This window comes from Bos taurus, chromosome 9 (assembly GCF_002263795.3).
Source record: "Bos taurus isolate L1 Dominette 01449 registration number 42190680 breed Hereford chromosome 9, ARS-UCD2.0, whole genome shotgun sequence".
In the NCBI taxonomy this organism is placed as follows: Eukaryota; Metazoa; Chordata; class Mammalia; order Artiodactyla; family Bovidae; genus Bos; species Bos taurus.
In genome coordinates, this window is record NC_037336.1 from 58,811,893 (window position 1) to 58,833,239 (window position 21,347).

The 21,347-nt window shown below is 38.4% G+C and overlaps 1 long non-coding RNA gene across 4 annotated transcripts in view; it reads left to right on the forward strand.

Annotated features, from left to right (window-relative positions):
* Nucleotides 1-16,470, forward strand: part of LOC101902249 (uncharacterized) — a 328,523-nt gene extending 312,053 nt beyond the window's left edge. For all 4 annotated transcript variants that reach the window (XR_009495818.1, XR_009495817.1, XR_009495819.1 and 1 more), the window contains one exon: nt 14,884-16,470. This is a non-coding gene — a long non-coding RNA (uncharacterized lncRNA). The remainder of the gene's footprint in view (nt 1-14,883) is intronic.
* Nucleotides 16,471-21,347: the final 4,877 nt, after the last annotated feature.

The window sequence follows — 21,347 nt, forward strand, 5'->3', positions numbered from 1 at the left end:
ATGGTTTATGTTACAGCAAATAATCTTTATTTTAGATGTCTAATATCCAAAGATACTTAAATTTTCAGACAAAGGCAGGCAGCAGCCATTTTCAATAAAACCACACCATTTCAATTTGCAGACAATAGTGAAGTCCTAAGACACATATGGATGTCAAAAGTCAGGTTCTCCCTAATACTGTCCACTGATTTTTTTTTTTTTCCCTGAATCAGTTTTTGGAAACCTAGTCTATGCCTTCTCCTATCTGACCTTCAGAAGTTTATTTAGATGTCTAATTTAACTTCCTTCTTCTTTATTCCAGGTATTCCTCTTGAGATAAGAATCTATCAATCAATTACTCATAATGATGCTACATTGAAGGGCACCACTTGGGTATACATCTTAAAAAATCTCCCTTCACACACACAGATACACACACAATTATATTGCCAGGTGGTACCGGTGAACTCACCTGCCAATGCAGGAGATACAGGAGATGTGGATTTGATTCCTGGGTCAGGAAGATCCCCTGTAGAAGGAAATGGCAACCCACTCCAGTATTCTTGCCTGGGAAATCCCATGGACAGAGGAGACTGGTGGGCTACAGTCCATGGGATTACAAAAGAGTTGGACACGACTGAAGCAATTTAGCATTTATGTGACTAACTTTTAAACAATTATTTAAGAATCTTTTTCTCTTTCCTGTGATCAGTGTGAATATTAAAAACCCACATTCTCACTCATCAGAATATTCTGAGGTAATATTTTCTTTTTCTTGAATAGTTGTCTATAACCAACTCCTAATAAGCCTGCATTGTGTTCTTCCATTTTACATACTGTTAGCTAAACAGTTCTCTTCCTCATATGTCAATTCAATTTCACCTTCTTTTGGTGTCACTCAGAAAAGTTATAATCATTAAAACATCAGCTCTCAGGGATCAGATTTCTGGGAAAAAAATGTGTGTGCCAGTGGTTTGAATTGACATATAGTGATACCACACTTACCTTAGGAAAGGAATACACATGGAATCAATGTGGTCTATCATGCAAAGTATTTATACATATACAATATGAAATTCAAGGTCACAACTGGTAAGAATGCCCAGTCTGTGAAATAGTATCTTACCCATCTTTGTATGACCCATTCACAATCATAGAACAAACACATGCAATATAAATCAAAAAGTGAAACAATTTAAGATAACCAGAGAGATGCAAAGTTATTTCAGTTTAGAGTGAAGCTAATATGCCCCATACTCAAAAGTCCCACGTTAAATGTAAAATTGTGCTGATATTCTAGAGTCAGAAATGGTTTTCCCTGTTTCTTTCATAGGACTAATCTCTCAATTTCATTATTATATATTTGCTCTTTTAATTCAAACTCCTCAAAAGAACCTATGCTTCCCTGAGGTGTCACTCCAAAGCACAATCTATTGCACGTCTAAACCCTGGAACATAGTAATTCTTTAGCCATATGGCTTTTAGTATCTGAAATGAGATCCCAGGAGTGAAATTCCTTGTAATCAAGATCAGTTTCCTTCTCAAACTTTAGGTATAATAAGATTTGAACTTCAACTGATGGAAGTAAATGCAATTGTGAGAAAATGAATTTTTTTCAAATAGTGAGAAATTCCCTATCAAATAAAATCCCATAGGAATCCCTAAACTCAAAATAAGAATTATTGGTTTTCAAAGAATTCACCCGTCCATCTACACTCAAGTGAAAAATGGCGCTGTGTTAAAAGATGCAAATGCTTGTTAGCTAAATTTGTCATCAGATGTCACTGTTTTGTATGCACCATCTGTTTTTTTTTTTTTTCTGTTTTGAATTGAGGGGAATATGTTTTGAATGTGGCTCAATTTGAGCAGTATGCCTCCACTTAAGCTATCTTTGTTTTTTAGTGTGATTTTCTATTTAATAGTGAAATAAGCAGAGAGCCTTACTTTTATTTAAATGATTAATTTTAAAGAAAGGAGAAAAGAATTTATTCACCTTCAATGTTTGATCTAAAAGAAAAACTTTTACATGGTAGATAAAGATTACTACATTTAATAAGTTTTCCCTTAGGTGTCAATTATTTTAAATCCAGATTTCACTTATTTCTATAAGAATGTGGTGGTTATTTAGACTATGAATACCTTTAAAGAGATCAAAGGCCTTTAGAAAACTAATGTATGAAGTAGAAATAAACTTTTCTTTTTCAGTGGTTATGAGAAGGTCCCTTTCAATTCAAAGGCAGCAGAGCCCACTACTGGCCTAGTTGTTGAAACTTTTCTCTAGTCAAACAATTGGGTGTTGCTCGGAATTAAACATTTACGGGATAAAAGCAAAGTTTAAGAATATAAATAACAGAGATTTCAATTACCTTTTAAAACCTAATGATTTAGTGCAATACAGTGTGGTGGTCTGTTTAAAGATCAACCTAAGGATGCTACCATCAAATATAGAATTGTGAAGATACAATTTTGGGAATTTCTATCGCTTCTGGACAAGGAAGGAGTAACTGTGATATGCAGTGGAGTTAGTGAAAGTCACTCAGTCGTGTCTGACTCTTTGTGACCCCATGGACTACTCAGTCCATGGGATTCTCCAGGCCAGAATACTGGAGTGGGTAGCCTTTCCCTTCTCCAGGGAATCTTCCCAACCCAGGGATCAAACCCAGGTCTCCCACACTGCAGGCGGATTCTTTACCAACTGAGCTACAAGGGAAGCCCAAGTTGCTGGAATAGAGCATGTGGGGAAATTTTAAATGAAGGTTTAGGAGCTTTGTGACCCTCTTCTAACTCCATGGACTATGTTTTACAAATGTAGTAATCAACATGAATTTAATCAACCAATATTTAGTTTTTGCTATCATTCCACAAAGAAAAATGGCAGAGGAATTTGCCTTAGCTTTGGCTTTTTATGCAGCATATCTTGGCTTCTTGGAGTGCCTGTAAAAATGACCACAGACTAAGTAGTTTGAAGCCATATACATTTATTCTCTTGCAGTTCTGGAAGCCAGAAGTATGAAATCAATAATACTGGGTTAAAATCCAGGTGTCAGCAGGACGGTACTCTAGGGAAGAATCCATTCTTTTCCCCCTTTCAGCTCTGGTGGTGCTGGCATTCCTCAGCTTGTGGCTGCATCACTGCTATCTACTCCTCTGTAGTCACATGGGCTTCTCCTTCATTTAAAATCCCCCTCTGCCTCTGAATTATGAGGATGCATGAAACCACATTCAGGACCTGTCTCCTTAGCTCAAGGTCCTTAACTTAATCACATGTGCAATGACCCTTTTCTCCAATAAGGTAACATTCACAGGTTCCAGAGATTGAAGTGTATCTTTGTGGGACCATTTTCAGCCTATCATAGAAAAATTAATTTAATCTCCTAAAATTTCATAGCTCTTCATCTTATTTGAGGATCTGAAAAATACCCAAGCCAATACTTATTTTAGAATTGTCTGCTTTTACTTCTTACTTCTTCATGCTACCTTTTCCCATCCCATGTTAACAAGCTTCTCTGATTCTTAAAAACTGTACTGTAATAAACAATAGAATTCAGGTTTAAAAAAATTGTCACAAGGTAGCACATTTAGAGCTTGATGTAAGTAAATTCAAATCCTCTTTAAGAGAATACACCTTTATACAGCAGAGAAAAATACCTAAATGAAAATAAGGTCTGAGGAAAGAAAAAAAGTACAAGGAAGCAACATAATAAGCAAAAATATTTAGAAAAAGCAAACATCAAAATCAGATCCACAGAACCTTCAATATAGTAAAATCCATCAAAAATGTTTCCACAGTTCACAGTTTAAAATACTGATTACTAAATCCTAGGATCCCAAAACACAGCAGGCTAGTTACAATGGCTCAACATAATCATTTTATTAATTTGTAATAACACAAAGCCAATTTTTCATGATATGTTTTTGAGCACAACTCATAATTTTATGGACTTCAACCAACTAGAATTCCTAGACCCAGAACAAAATTAATGTGTCTAGTATGGCTAGAGAAATAAAAATGGGAATCAAAGTCATGAAGAGGAAAAAAAAAAAAACTATTAAGAATAATAGAGGATCTTTTAAATTTCATGGCAATTTTGAAATAAAAATACAAAAATACTTGAAATTTAAAAGTAAATGGCTAGATTAGATAGCAGATTAATAGAGAATAACAGTAGCTAACTCTTAATGAGGTTTATTATATGCCAAGTACTCTTTTGAACACTTACATTAATTTAAAAATTTAATGTTATAACAATCCATGAAGTATTATTATTTACTTCATTTTATAGATATAAAGGGCTTCCCAGGTGGCACTAGTGGTAAAGAACCTGCCTCTCAATGCAGGAGACAGAAGAAACACGGGTTCAATCCCTGGGTCAGAAAGATGCCCTAGAGGAGGAAATGGTAACCCACTCCAGTGTTCTTACTTGGAGAATCCCATGGACAGAGATGTATGAGGAGCTACAGTCCATGGGGTTGCAAAGAGTCAGACAACTGAACAACTGAGCACAGATTAAAAAAAAAAAAAAAAAAAGACAACAAATTAAGACATCTGTTTAAATTGAATAACTAGTGGATAGCAGAACTAAGGTTAAAACCTCAGCAATCTGTCTGCAAAGGCCACTCTCTTCTACAATATTCTGCCAACTTGATTAGCCATAGTTGAAAACAGAATTCCAGAACTAGGACACAATCCAGAATAAATTAACCAAATTATAGAAATGAAGAGAAGGAAAATATGAAAGAGAGTTGAGAAAAAGAAGATAGAGTAAGGTGGCATAACATACATCTAATTGAATTTCTAAAGGAGAGACTAGAGAAAATGCGGGGAAGATAATATTCAAATAGATAATTTTCAGAAGTTCTTCAAATGAATAAAAAAGATGAAGCCATCTATTCAGGAGTCACAAGCAATTCCAAAGAGGACTGAAAAAAAGAAAAACTCACACACAGACACTTGCTAGTAAAAATGCAGACCACCAAAGAAAAGTATTATTCAAGAATAAAGGTGAAATAAAGGCATGTACAACTAAAAAGAAACTTGAAGTGTGTAACAACAGAGAAATTCAGCAGAGGAAATTACAGAGGAGTTGAAAAATGATCCTAGAATATTGTAGTTCTAAAGAATAAGTGGGAAAGTCAAGTTTAAAAAATGGAATATATGTTAGGTAATCTATACAAGCATTGATTATATAAGTCAGTAATGAAAGTGAAAGTCACTCAGTTGTCCCCGACTCTTGCAACCCCATGGACTATACAGTCCATGGCATTCTCCAGGCCAGAATACTGAAGCAGGTAGCCTTTCCCTTCTCTCAGGAATCTTCCTAACCCAGGGATCAAACCTAGGTCTCTTACATTGCAGGTGGATTCTTTACCAGCTGAGTCAACGATATCTAATTTGGTGTTTTACACACATCAAAATAGAGCTGAGATACTGATCAACAACCTCTAACAACAGCAATAACAACAAAAAGAAATAAAACACAAGATTTTCAGATAAGTGTGAACTGTGATTTTCAGACCAGTCTTCCAATTCAGAATGTATGGTAATTCAAATGTTGAAAGAACACACAACAACATAAATCTGTTTAAATTAATTTATTGGAAAATGTCTAAGGAAGAAATAAAATGGCAACATACTCCAGTATTCTTGCAGGGAGAATCCCATGGACAGAGGAGCCCGGCGGGCTATAGTCCATAGGGTCACAAAGAATCAGACACAACTGAAGCAATTTAGCATGCAAAGAAGAAAAAATTTGCAGGTCCATAATCCAGGATAAATAGCAGTCTAGAAAGATAAACTTGACTAGCTATCGCTATCAGAGAGGGGTATCTCCTCACACCGCTCAAGTGCCTGCCTCTTTCTGGGGTTTCTCTGAACTTGGGCATGGGGTATCTCCTCTCGGATGCTCGCAGCTCCAGTGCCACCCAGCCGCTGCTGGCTGCCCCAGAGCTGCCCAAAGGAGAAAATGAAAGATATACCCATTTGTATGCAGAGTTCCACAGAATATCAAGGAGAGATAAGAAAACCTTCCTTGGTGATCAGTGCAAAAAATAGAGGAAAACAATAGAATGGGAAAGACTAGAACTCTCAAGAAAATTAGAGCTATCAAGGGAACATTTCATACAAAGGTGGGCTCAAAAAGGACAGAAATGGTTTGGACCTAACAGAAGCAGAAGATATTAAGAAGAGGTGGCAAGAATACACAGAACTGTACAAAAAAGATCTTCACAACCCAGATAATCATGATGGGATGATCCCTCACCTAGAGCCAGACATCTTGGAATGTCAAGTCAAGTGGGCCTTAGAAAGCATCACTATGAACAAAGCTAGTGCAGGTGATGGAATTCCAGTTGAGCTATTTTAAATCCTAAAAGATGATGCTGTGAAAGTGCTGCACTCAATATGCCTGAAAATTTGGAAAACTCAGCAGTGGGTCCAGAACTGGAAAAGGTCAATTTTCATTCCAATCCCAAAGAAAGGCAATGCCAATGAAGGCTGAAACTACCGCACAATTGTACTCATCTCACACAGTAGTAAAGTCATGCTCAAAATTCTCCAAGCCAGGCTTCAGCAATACGTGAACCGTAAACTTCCAGATGTTCAAGCTGGATTTAGAAAAGGCAGAGGAACCAGAGATCAAATTGCCAACATCTGTTGGATCATTAAAAATGCAAGAGAGTTCCAGGAAAACATCTATTTTTGCTTTAGTGACTATGCCAAAGCCTTTGACTATGTGGATCACAATAAGTTATTGAAAATTCTCAAAGAGATGGGAATACCAGACCACCTGACCTGCCTCCTGAGAAATCTGTATGCAGGTCAGGCAGCAACAACTGAACATGGAACAACAGACTGGTTCCAAATAGGAAAAGGGGTACGTCAAGGCTGTATATTGTCACCCTGCTTATTTAACTTATATGCAGAGTACATCATGAGAAACGCTGGGCTGGAGGAAGTACAAGCTGGAATCAAGATTGCTGGGAGAAATGTCAATAACCTCAGATATGCAGATGACACCACTCTTACGGCAGAAAGTGAAGAACTAAAGAGCCTGTTAATAAAAGTGAAAGAGGAGAGTGAAGGTTGGCTTAAACCTCAACATTCAGAAAACTAAGATCATGGTATCCTGTCCCATCATTTCATGGCAAATAGATGGAGAAACAGTGGACAGAGTAACAGACTTTATTTTTGGGGGGTCCAGAATCACTGCAGATGGTGACTGCGGCCATGAAATTAAAAGACACTTGCTGTTTGGAAGAAAAGTTATGACCAATCTAGACAGTATATTAAAAAGCAGAGATATTACTTTGCCAACAAAGGTCCGTCTAGTCAAGGCTATGGTTTTTTCAGTAGTCATGTATGGATGTGAGAGTTGGACTATAAAGAAAGCTGAGCACCAAAGAATTGATGCTTTTGAACTGTGATATTGGAGAAGACTCTTGAGAGTCCCTTGAATTGCAAGGAGATCCAACCAGCCAATCCTAAAGGAAACCAGTCCTGAATATTCATTGGAAGGACTGATGCTGAAGCTGAAACTCCAATACTTTGGCCACCTGATGCAAAGAGCTGACTCATTTGAAAAGACCCTGATGCTGGGAAAGATTGAAGGCTGGAGCAGAAGGGAACGACAGAGAATGAAATGGTTGGATGGTATCACCGACCAATGGCCATGAGTTTGAGTAAGCTCTGGAAGTTGGTGATAGACAGGGAGGACTGGGACGCTGCAGTCCATGGGGTCGCAAAGAGTCAGACATGAGTGAGCAACTGAACTGAACTGAACTGAATCTCTAGAATATATAAAGAACAGTCAAGATTCAATATTAATAGAACAAACAGTCCAAATGGAATTTGAATATATTCATTGAGGTTCTCCAAAGAAATATAACTTATAGGATTGATTGATTGATTGATTGATCATAGGAACTGGCTTACTCAGTCGTGGACACTAAGAATTATCTGCCTTCTTCAAGTTTGAGAGCCAGGAAAACCAGTGGTGTAATTCGGTTTGAGTTTGAAGGTTTGAAAATTAGGAGCTCTGATATCAAAGAGTGGGAGAATATGAATGTTCCAGCTCTAGCAGAGAAAGCAAATCTCCCCTTTCTCCATGTTTTTGTTCTGTACAGGCCCCCAACAGATTGGGTGATGCTCATTCACAAGAGAACAATTTTCTTTTTCTTAGCAATTCACGTGTTGATATCTTTTGAAAACAACTTTACAAACACAACAGAAATAATGTTTTTCCAGAGGGCATAGCTTAGCCCAGTCAAGCTGACACATAAAATGACCCACCATAATGAACGAAAGACATGAATGGGCATTTCATGAAAGGGATATGCAGACGGCAAACAATCCGTGAAAAGATATTCAACATCAGTAGACACTGCTGCTGCTGCTGCTGCTAAGTCGCTTCAGTCGTGTCCAACTCTGTGCAACTCCATAGACGGCAGCCCATGAGGCTCCCCCGTCCCTGGGATTCTCTAGGCAAGAACACTGGAGTGGGTTGCCATTTCCTTCTCCAATGCATGAAAGTGAAAAGTGAAAGTGAAGTCGCTCAGTCGTGTCCGACTCTTAGCGACCCCATGGACTGCAGCCTACCAGGCTCCTCCGTCCGTGGGATTTTCCAGGCAAGAGTACTGGAGTGGGGTGCCATTGCCTTCTCCGTCAGTAGACACTAGAAATGCAAATTAAAACCATAATATATCACTATATACCTTTGAGAATATATAAAATTAAGAAAAAAAGCGAAGTGACAACATCAAGCTGGCAAGGATGTAGAGAAATTGGTCACTCATATACAGTTAATGGGAATGTGAAATGGTACAGTCTAACAAAAGGTTCAGCAGTTTATTAGAAGTCTAAATATTCAGATATCATGCACTCTAGCAACTGAAATCTTCAGCATTTATCCTGGTTAAATAAAAACATACTTACATGAAAACTTGTTCTTATTGATTTTATTTATCATAGCCAAAAATTGGCAATAAATTATACGTCCTTCAACAGTTAAATGGTTAAACAAACCAAAGTATATGTATACTCTGAAATATTATTCAGCAACTAAAAGAAGCAAAGTACTGATGCATGCAACAATTTAGGTAATTAGATTGAGTTAAGAGAGATAGCCCCCCAAAACTACATGCTGTGTCATTCTGCCTATATATATATATTTTAATTATAAAATTATACAGAGAATAATCTTACAGTGGTTGCAAAGAGTTAAGAAATGATTAAGAGTTGGGGGAGGAAATCATAGCTACAAAAAGGCACACAAGGATTCCTTGCAGTGAAGGGACTCCTATATCTTCCTGTATCAATGTCAATATCCTGTTTGTGATATTGCACTATGATTTTGAAAGGCATTGCTGCTGCTGCTGCTAAGTCTCTTCAGTCATGTCTGACTCTGTGTGACCCTATAGACGGCAGCCCACCAGGCTCCCCTGTCCCTGGGATTCTCCAGGCAAGAACACTGGAGTGGGTTGCCATTTCCTTCTCCAATGCATGAAAGTGAAAAGTGAAAGTGAAGTCGCTCAGTCGTGTCTGACTGTTCGCGACCCCATGGACTGCAGCCCACCAGGCTCCTCCATCCATGGGATTTTCCATGCAAGAGTACTGGAGTGGATTGGCATTGCCTTCTCCGTTGAAAGGCATTACCATTGAAGGAAATGAGTAAATGATATATTGTAGTTCTCTTCATTATTTCACAAAGTTGTATATGAATCTACAGTTTCTCCTCAAAAAGTTTAACTAAAAAGAAAGGAAAGAAAAGAAGAGAAAAGATAGATGGGGAAAAAGAAATCTTACAAAGAAGAGCAGTAAGGGGAAAAATAGCCCTGTCAAATATTAAACCATACTAACAAAGCCTTTGTAATTAAAATAGTGTAACTCCAATACACAGGTAGATTCACGACCAATGAAACTTATGGGAAATGCCAGAAATAAATGTAAGTACATATGAAAATGCATCGTGTGACAAAGATTCAATTTGAAATCACTCAAGAAAGGAAAGATTCAGGGAAAAACCATGTTTGAGTGGCAACTGAATAGCCAGCTGTGAAGTAATGCACACTATACATCAAATAATTTCCAACAGAAGTAAAAATCTAAATGTAAAAGCTAAAAGCCAAAAACAAACAAGAAACCCAACAAAGAGTCATGAAAGTGCTACAGAACTGTGGGGAACCATTATAACTTGGGTGTTGGGAAGCCTTTCCAACGAAGCTTCTATGTACAGCAGACTACAACTAATATTTTTGTTTGTTTGTTTCAAAAGAAGATCTATAAACAAGGGAAAAGCTAAATCATGAATTATGACATCTAGTTAACAGTACATATAGCCAAAAAAATATAAGTAGACTAGGTACATAACAACAATAAGACAAAGTGGAAAAATGACCAAAAACCAAGAATATGTTTTACATAATAAATAGGTATGAGAATATGCAAACCTTATCAGTTTTCAGGAAAACACAAATTCAGATTACAATGAAGTAACATCCTGTGAGATAGGTAAAACAGAGAAATCCAGTAATATCAAGTCTCGGTGGGGATATTCAGTTCAGTTGAGTTCAGTTGCTCAGTTGTGTCCAGCTTTTTGCAACCCCCTGGACTCCAGCATGTCAGACCTCCCTGTCCATCACCAACTCCCAGAGCTTGCTCAAATTCATGTCTGTTGATTGGTGATGCCATCCAATCATCTCATCCTCTGTCATCCCCTTCTCCTCCTGCCTTCAACCTTTCCCAGTATCAGGGTCTTTCCCAATGAGTCAGTTCTTTGCTTCAGTTGACCAAAAATAGTGGAGATTCAGCTTCAGCATCAGTCCTTCCAATGAATATTCAGGAAGGCTTTCTTTAGGATTGACTGGTTTGACCTCCTTGCTGTCCAAGGGACTCTCAAGAGTCTTCTCCAACACCACAGTTCAAAAGGGTCAATTCTTTGGCACTCAGCTTTCCTTATAGTCCAACTCTCACATCCATACATGGCCACTGGAAAAACCATAGCTTTGAGTAGACAGACCTTTGTCAGCAAAATAATGTCTCTTCTTTTTAATATGCTGTCTAGGTTGGTCATTGCTTTTCTTCCAAGGAGTAAGTGTCTTTTAATTTCGTGGCTTCAGTCTCCATCTCCAGTGATTTTGGAGCCCCCCAAAAAAGTCTGCCATTCCTTCCACTGTTTCTCCATCTATTTGCCATGAAGTGATGGGACAGGATACCATGATCTTAGTTCTCTGAATGTTGAGCTTTAAGCCAACTTTTTCACTCTCCACTTTCGCTTTCACCAAAAGGCTCTTTAGTTCTTCTTCACTTCTTGCCATAAGGGTGGTGTCATCTGCATATCTGAGGTTATTGATATTTCTCCCAGCAATCTTGATTCCAGCTTGTTCTTCATCCAGTCTGGCATTTCACATGATGTACTCTGCATATAAGTTAAATAAGCAGGGTGACAACATACAGCCTTGACATTTTCCTTTCCCGATTTGGAACCAGTCTGTGGTTCCATGTCCGGTTCTAACTGCTGCTTATTGACCTGCATACAGATTTCTCAGGAGGCAGGTCAGGTGGTCTGGTACTCCCATCTCTTTCAGAATTTTTCACAGTTTGTTGTGATCCACACAGTGAAAGGCTTTGGCATAGTCTATAATGCAGAAGTAGATATTTTCTCTTTTGCTTTTTCCATGATCCAACGGATATTGGCAATTTGATCTCTGGTTCCTCTGCCTTTTCTAAATCCAGCTTGAACATCTGGAAGTTCACAGTTCACATATTGCTGAAGCCTGGCTTCAGCATTGGAGAATTTTGAGCATTGCTTTACTAGCATGTGAGATGAGTGCAACTGTGCAGTAGTTTGAAAATTCTTTGGTGGGGATATAGAGCAATACAAGAACATATTAATTGCCTGTGGAAGTATCAATTGATACAAACACTGTGAGATTAAGCAGGTACGTATTTTGATCCCCAGTATTTTTTCTTTTATATATCTGGGAGAATCTTTTGCTTGGGTGTATCAGGAGATTTCTGTGAAGCTGATTGGAAGACAATTCACTTAGAAATAATGAGTGTGACCTTTAAGGCTAGATCATCTGGTTTCCAATCCAATTTCCAACATTTCTAGATCTGAACTGTGGGCACATTACTAAAATGCTCCATACTTCAGTTTACTTATGTTAGCTGTAGGGCTAATACTGGTACACGGTGTTTTCCTCATAGGTTTGCTCTGAGTATTACATGAGTGAATATTTGCTAAGTAACTTTGAAGTAAATGATGATTATGATGGCTATGGTGGTGATAATGATGATGTTAAAGAAAAAGATCACAGCTATGAATGAGCTATGATGACATGCATCAACCTGAACGAATTGCACAAAGAACTCAGTGAAAAAAAGTCAAGTTATCAAAAATAAATAAATAAAGGAATACTAACATGTGTATATAAATTTAAATATGAAAAATTAAAGTATATTGCTTAGGAATCATGTATTATCAGTACAACTCTAAAGAAAACTGTTACAAAGGCAATTTCATGCTAAATCATGGGGGAATAAGTCGGGGAGAATAGGAATGGAAAATGACATATTTGGGGAAAATAGGAAAATTCAGCAGTATTGAGAATATTCTCTTTCTTATCCTGGGTATTGGGTGTGCTAGCATGCTTTCTTATTCTTTATACTTATATAATTTATACTGTTTATGTTATTCACATTATTTTCTAAGTGTGGAGTATTTCATAATAAAATTATTATTCAATAAAAAGGATTGAATCCTTTTGTATTACCCTCTTCCAGCATGTGCTTTTCTTTAGTCGTTGGAAAACATATGATGACAGGCTCCCTAACTTAAATTCTTTCAAGTTTAGTTCTGATAATTGCTGTGACATGGAGACATGGAACTACCAGTATGTCATTCAGGAATAAAAAGTAAAAATTCTGGATTCTCCGATGCTACCTACCTCCAAACCTTAAAATTTACTCCAATTGTGGTCAATTTACTCTTCAAATATATATCTGTGAACATTGCTCTTCCTCATGACCTAGTTTCATTGGAACTCCTGGAATTGATGGGTTTTATTCCACTGCTCAGATTCAGCTAGTGTTTGTGAAGTGTCAACTACTTGTCAAATTCTGTACTAGCTGCCTAGAAGGGACTCCCTTGTGCAAGATAATCATGGATACTGGCTTCATGGGATCTAGAGTTCACCCAGGAAGAGCAGAGATAAACAGGTATTTTCAAATTTGATGATTGTTCCTAAGCAATACATAGCATGAGATCACAGTATTTCCTCTTGTCACAGTAAGCAGGATAACATGGACCTAATGTAGGTGGTCTAGACTTGTGATTAGGCACATAGGATTTTGAGTTGGAAGACCTGGTTTTATGTCTCTGTAACACCATTACAGACTTTTGTCTCTAAGCAATTTATCTAACATTTCTGATCTCTAGGTTCCTTATAACAAAGTACCTAATGTGGTATAAACACTCAAATATTTCTTGAATTCATGAATGAATTAGTGACTGAGTGAATAAATAAATGGATGGTATTTTATACCATATGTGTTCAGTTCAGTTCAGTTCAGTTCAGTCGCTCAGTCGTGTCCGACTCTTTGCGACCCCATGAATTGCAGCACGCCAGGCCTCCCTGTCCATCACCAACTCCCGGAGTTCACTCAGACTCACGTCCATTGAGTCAGTGATGCCATCCAGCCATCTCATCCTCTGTCTCCCCTTCTCCTCCTGCCCCCAATCCCTCCCAGCATCAGAGTCTTTTCCAATGAGTCAACTCTTCCCACGAGGTGGCCAAAGTACTGGAGTTTCAGCTTTAGCATCATTGCTTCCAAAGAAAGCCCAGGGCTGATCTCCAAGAAGATCCAACCAGTCCATTCTGAAGGAGATCAGCCCTATATGTGTTAGAATGAATATTAATTGGTCACCAGTTATTAATGAGATAACCAAAAAAGTCCTATTGTATAGCATGGGAAACTATATTCAATGTTTGTAATGACCTATAATGGAAGAGAATGTAAAAAATGATATATACTTATATATACATGTACAATTGAATCATTTTTCTGTATACCTGAAACTAATACAGCATTGTTAATCAACTATATTTAATACAAATTTTAAAAATAAAAAGTAATTTTAAAAATATTAATGAATAATTATCATAAAGACACAATTTTGTCAAGGAACTTGGAATTATGTAATAATTGTTTTCCTGAAGAAGTTATGTACACAGAAAAATGTTGGTGAGATTTGAATATAATAGTAGCAAAAAAAATTTAATTGCTAAGACTACTTGTATTTATCTTAGAGCTTTATTTCTTTTTCTCATTTATGCAACAGAATGAACTCACAATCATACAAATGGGAAATAATTTTATTTTTCTCCACATTCTAATTCAAATATGAATCACCATTCCCCCTCCCTTGTCCATAGAAATGACAGATTCCAAGGTTTCTCCTCTCTCCAGTTAAGGTTTAACCACTGACTCAGGAAAGGATACTCATCTGCTTCTCTTTCTTACATCTTTCCTTTCATCCTGTTAGGACCTTCAAGGTCAGGAGAAGGATAGTAAATTAAAGAAAAATAAGCACAAAGTCATTTATTAGTTGGTGCTGTTCTTTCTTCTCTCTTGCCTGTTGATATCATCTGTCATGGAGCTTCCCTTGTAGCTCAGTCAGTAAAGAATCTGCCTGCAGTGCAGGAGACCTGGGTTAGATCCCTAGGTTGGGAAGATCCCCTGGAGAAGGAAATGGCAACCCACTCCAGTATTATTGCCTGGGAAATCTCATGGACAGAGGAGCCTGGTGGGTAGAGTTCATGGGCTCGCAAAGAGTCGGGCACAACTAAGCGACTAACACCTACCATCTGTCATAGTGGACTTCTAAATGACAGCTTCTTATATTTCAGGATACTCCTTCTTGCCTGGACTCCATAGCAGAGGAACTCCTGCATTGGACAGCTTCTGGATTGGAAGGTGCTTTCTTCAGTTGACCACTTGGGATGCACCATTAGCTCTTGCTCTGAATTCTGCTTCTACCTTCCTATAGGCAGCCAAGCAGTTTCTGAAAGGCCAGGGCTGAAATGGGGGGATCTTTTGAGAACCATGGAACATACCAGAGTAGAGGGAAGAATGGAAGGGGAAAGAAGAAAAGAAAATATGAGACATCTAAAAACTAAATGGGGGAGTCTGAACCAGGATGTTTCTAAATTATAGGGAACAGAGACAGTCATTTTTTCTACAGATCAAGGAAGTTGCAATGGGAGAGTATACCAAGGGTCTGGAACAACTGCCTAGAAACAACTTCCGTCGACAATGGGGGTGTTTAATAAAAGGATATAAAAGGTCTCATTTAGGATGGATGTAAGCCACCAGTTTAATGGGTGAGTCAAGGAAGAAAAGAGTACAAGCGGGAAATAAAGATATAAATCACCTATGTAGTTATAATCCCCCAAATGCACAAGGTCACGGACCATTCCACTAATATTTTACTTCATTTTGGTCAGATTTTTAGTGTTAAAAAGACAAATGTTCTTTGGATAATATATGGACTCTATTGAAATGGCATAGTTACCACAGAAACTCATAGGTTTTGTTAATATACATCATGTTAAGAGAAGTGCAATTTAGGGAAAGCTAGCCTACTAACTTTCAGAGGTTAACAAAACATTCATGGAATGTCAAGTGCATGTCAGTGCCAACACAGTAATAGCTGTGCCTTGGTATTCAATATCTTGATGCATGACTTGGAAGCAATGGCCATATATTGCTATCCTATTAGGACACATGGTCACTTTCCTGTGTGGAGCGAGCATAGTATAAACACGTGAAATAACAAGATAAGATCCAAGCATGGCAACAACCCAAAGCACATCAGCATCACTGAAACAGAGACCATTGTGATTTCAGCACTGTTCCCCGAGGAAGCTGTATCTCTTGAATAGAGGTTTTTAAAATCCCATAAGGAAATTGTACTAAAGGCAGCAATATGGCTTCATCATTACTGTACTAATGGTAGGCCATTGGCCTTTTCATATAGGAATGCAGATAAAAGCTCACTCCGTGGAAGGTAGAATTCCCAGACACTCCTTAATATGTGCCTTTCAACTGCAGCATATGAGCCTAATGAAACATTTGGTGCTGTGTTATTATTGTATATTTTGGATATGTGAGGGAATTGAGTAACTCATTTATACAATAACATATTCCATGTGCAACTAACCAAAAGCTGATTTCACAAAGATCCCTATATTTCAACATAGAATCACAAGCTCATGAGGTTAGATAGAGCAAATATTACTCTGTTTTACAGGGGTGGTAATCATGGCTGGGAGGTTACCTGCCCAAAATTAAACAGTCTGTAATCATTAGAGTTAAAATTTGTTCTAAGTCCTGTGACTCCAATCTAGTACTCTTTTGGTTTATAAAATGTCAGAGAGGTAGAAAAGTATTTATGTTTCTGGTAGAAAAATTAAGCCAATAAAATATTCTGTATATTTTGAGTATTTTTTCTATGACATTAAAATATGATTTATGGACAATTTATTTGCAAAATAGGCACAAATTGACATTAATTTTCTATTAAAATGACACTGTGTAGGACAATTATATTAATAAAATGAAGAAATTAGGTCTAGTAGACTTTAATAACAGATAGAAAGTAATGACTTCATTGTTTGAAAATCACTTTAGAACTGTCTTATATTATTTTTAAGGAGAATAGTGCAGCTAAAGAACTCTCTCCTGAGAGTTTATCTGCAGTCTTCTAAAGTAGCTTGAATTTTCCCTGAGTGTCCAGGTACCTCTGGACCAAAATATAGGCTAAATGTATTCTTTACAGCAAACTTCCAGAAAAAAGAAAATTACAAGATATCCAGCATTAACATGGGGCTTCCGTGGTTTCTCAGGCAGTAAAGAATCTGCCTGCAATGCAGGAGACCCGGGTTGAATCTCTGGGTTGGGAAGATTCCCTGGAAAAGGGAATGGCTAAGCATGGTGGTATTCTTGCCTGGAGAATTCTATAGACAGAGGAGACTTGTTACAGTCTATGGGATCACAAAGAGTTGGATATAACTGAGTCCGGGTACCTCTGGGACAAATGAGAGTTAAAGTCACTCAGTCGTGTCCTACTCTTTGCAACCCCATGGACTATACACTCCTTGGAATTCTCCAGGCCAGAATTCTGAGATGGTTAGGCCTTTCATTTTTCCAGGGGATCTTAGCAACCCAGGCATTGAACCCAGGTCTCTGGCACTGCAAGTGGATTCTTTACCAGCTGAGGTGCCAAGTAAGACAAAATAGAGGCTAAGAATCATCTTTCTTTGGGATTGGAATGAAAATTGACCTTTTCCAGTCCTGTGGCCACTGCTGCATTTTCCAGATTTGCTGGCATATTGAGTGCAGCACTTTCACATCATCATCTTTTAAGATTTTAAATAGCTCAAATGGAATTCCATCAACTCCACTAGCTTTGTTTGGAGTGATACTTTAATCCCAAAGAAAGGCAATGACAAAGGCTATTCAAACTGCTGCGCAATTGCACTCAGCAGTGACATTGTACAGGAGACAGGAATCAAGACCATCCTCATGGAAAATAAATGCAAAAAAGCAAAATGGCTGTCTGAGGAGGCCTTACAAATAGCTGTGAAAAGAAGAGAAGAGAAGAAGCAAAGGAGGAAAAGAAAGATATAAGCATCTGAATGTAGAGTTCCAAAGAATAGCAAGGAGAGATAAGACGCCTTCCTCAGTGATCAATGCAAAGGAATAGAGGAAAACAACAGAATGGGAAAGACTAGAGATCTCTTCAAGAAAATTAGAGATACCAAGGGAACATTTCATGCAAAGATGGGCTCGATAAAGGACAGAAATGGTATGGACCTAACAGAAGCAGAAGATATTAAGAAGAGGTGGCAAGAATACACAGAAGAACTGTACAAAAAACATCTTCACGACCCAGATAATCACGATGGTATGATCACTGACCTAGAGCCAGACATCCTGGAATGTGAAGTCAAGTGGGCCTTAGAAAGCATCACTATGAACAAAGCTAGTGGAGGTGATGGAATTCCAGTTGACCTATTCCAAATCCTGAAAGATGATGCTGTGAAAGTGCTGCACTCAATATGCCAGCAAATTTGGAAAACCAGCAGCGGCCACAGGACTGGAAAAGGTCAATTTTCATTCCAATCTCAAAGAAAGATAATGTTGAAGAATGCTCAAACTACCGCACAATTGCTCTCATCTCACACGCTAGTAAAGTAATGCTCAAAATTCTCCAAGCCAGGCTTCAGCAATATGTGAACCATGAACTTCCAGATGTTCAAGCTGGTTTTAGAAAAGGCAGAAGAACCAGAGATCAAATTGCCAACATCTGCTGGATCATGGAAAAAGCAAGAGAGTTCCAGAAAAACACCTATTTCTGCTTTATTGACTATGCCAAAGCTTTTGACTGTGTGGATCACAATAAACTGGAAAATTCTGAAAGAGATGGGAATACCAGATCACCTGACCTGCCTCTTGAGAAACCTATATACAGGTCAGGAAGCAACAGTTAGAACTGGACATGGAACAACAGACTGGTTCTAAACAGGAAAAGGAGTACGTCAAGGCTGTATATTGTCACCCTGCTTATTTAACTTATATGCAGAGTGCATCAGGAGAAATGCTGGGCTGGAGGACCACAAGCTGGAATCAATATTACTGGGAGAAATATCAGTCACCTCAGATATGCAGATGACACCACCCTTATGGCAGAAAGTGAAAAGGAACTAAAAAGCCTCTTGATGAAAGTGAAAGAGGAGAGTCAAAAAGTTGGCTTAAAGCTCAACATTCAGAAAACGAAGATCATTGCATCTGGTCCCATCACTTCATGGGAAATAGATGGGGAAACAGTGGAAACAGGGTCAGACTTTATTTTGGGGGGCTCCAAAATCACTGCAGATGGTGTTTACAGCCATGAAATTAAAAGACACTTACTCCTTGGAAGAAAAGCAATGACCAACCTAGACAGCATATTAAAAAGCAGAGACATTACTTTGCCAACAAAGGTCATCTAGTCAAGGCTATTGTTTTTCCAGTGGTCATGTATGGATACGAGAGTTGGACTGTGAAGAAAGCTGAGCACCGAAGAATTGATTCTTTTGAATTGTGGTGTTGGAGAAGACTCTTGAGAGTCTCTTGGACTGCAAGGAGATCCAGCCAGTCCATCCTAAAGGAGATCAGTCCTGGGTGTTCATTGGAAGGACTGATGTTGAAGCTGAAACTCCAAAACTTTGGCCACCTCATGCGAAGAGTTGACTCCTTGGAAAAGACCCTGAGGCTGGGAGAGATTGGGGACAGGCGGAGAAGGGGAGACAGAGGATGAGATGGCTGGATGGCATCATCGACTGGATGGACATGAGTTTGGGTAAACTCCGGAAGTTGGTGATGGACAAGGAGGCCTAGTGTGCCATGATCATGGGGTCGCAAAGAGTAGAATGTGACTGAGCGACTGAACTGAACTGAACGCGTTAGCAAATTAATGCTCAAAATTCTCCAAGTCAGGTTTCAACAGTACATGAACCGAGAACTCCCAGATGTTCTAGCCGGATTTAGAAAAGCCAGAGGAACCAGAGATCAAATTGCCAACATCATCTGGATCATTGAAAAACTGAGAGTTCCAGAAAAACATCTACTTTTGCTTTAGTGACTATGCCTATGTCTTTGACTGTGTGGATCACACAAACTGTGGAAAATTCTTAAAGAGATGGGAACACCAGATCACCTGACCTGCCTCATGAGAAATCGCTATGCAGGTCAAGAAGCAGCAGTGAGAGCCGGACATGGAACAACAGACTGGTTGCAAATGAGGAAAGGAGTGTGTCAAGGCTGTATATTGTTACCCTGCTTATTTAACTTATATGCAGAGTACATTATGAGAAACGCTGGGCTGGAGGAACCACAAGCTGGAATCAAGATTACCGGGAGAAATATCAATAACCTCAGATATTCAGATGACACCACCCTTATGGCAGAAAGTGAAGAAGAACTAAAGAGCCTCTTGATGAAAGTGAAAGAGGAGAGTGAAAAATTTGGCTTAAAACTCAATATACAGAAAACTAAGATCATGGCATCTGGTCCCATCACTTCATGGCAAATAGATGAGGAAACAATGGAAACAGTGAGAGACTTTATTTTGGGGGGCTCCAAAATCACTGCAGATGGTGATTACAGCCATGAAATTAAAAGACGCTTGCTCGTTGGATGAAAAGCTATGACCAAACTAGACAGCATATTAAAAAGCAGAAACATTACTTTACCAACAAAGGTTCATCTAGTCAAGCTATGGTTTTTCCAGTAGTCATGTATGGATGTGAGAGTTGGACTATAAAGAAAGGTGAGTGCAGAAGAATTGATGCTTTTAAATTGTGGTGTTGGAGAAGACTCTTGAGAATCCCCTTGAACAGCAAGGAGATCCAACCAGTCCATCCTAAAGGAAATCAGTTCTGAATATTCATTGGAAGGACTGATACTAAAGCTGAAACTCTAATACTTTGGCCACCTGATGTGAAGAACTGACTCATTTGAAAAGACCCTGATGCTAGGCAAGATTGAAGGTGAGAGGAGAAGAGGATGACAGAGGATGAGATGGTTGGATGGCATCACTGACTCAATGGACATGAGTCTGAGTAAGTCCTGGGAGTTGGTGATGGAACAGGAAGCCTCGTGTGCTGCAAGCAGTCCATGGTGTCACAGATGGTCAGACACGTCTAAGCAACTGAATTGACTGAAGAATCCTCTTTACAGTAAACTTCCAGAATAAAGAAAATTACAAGATACCCAATAGACAATGTGTAATTAGAAATACAAACCTGAAGCTTAGCAGACAAAGATTTCAAACTTAATAGTAATGAGGAGAGAAAGTAATTTTAAAAAATTGAGATTAGGGTTTATGTGAACAAATTCAACACAATCATCAATCTTCATATATTCCAACACAAAGCAGAAAGCTGTCACACACAGTTCTGTCATTTTTAGATGATAATTCTCTGAAGAAAGTCACCTCCATCTAAAGTTGCAAGGAAAACTCCTTCCATGAAACAGAAAATCATCCAGTCAGTTGATATTCTTTTGAAGTTAGCAATAATGGATCTACCATATAATAGGGTTTAAACTGGGAATAAAGATTGCTGAGAGAAATATCAATAACCTCAGATATGCAGATGACACCACCCTTATGGCACAAAATGAAGAGGAAAGTGGAGAGTGAAAAAGTTGGCTTAAAGCTCAACATTCAGAAAATGAAGATCATGGCATCCGGTCCCATCACTTCATGGCAAATAGATGGGGAAACAGTGGAAACAGTGTCAGACTTTATTTTGGGGGGCTCCAAAAT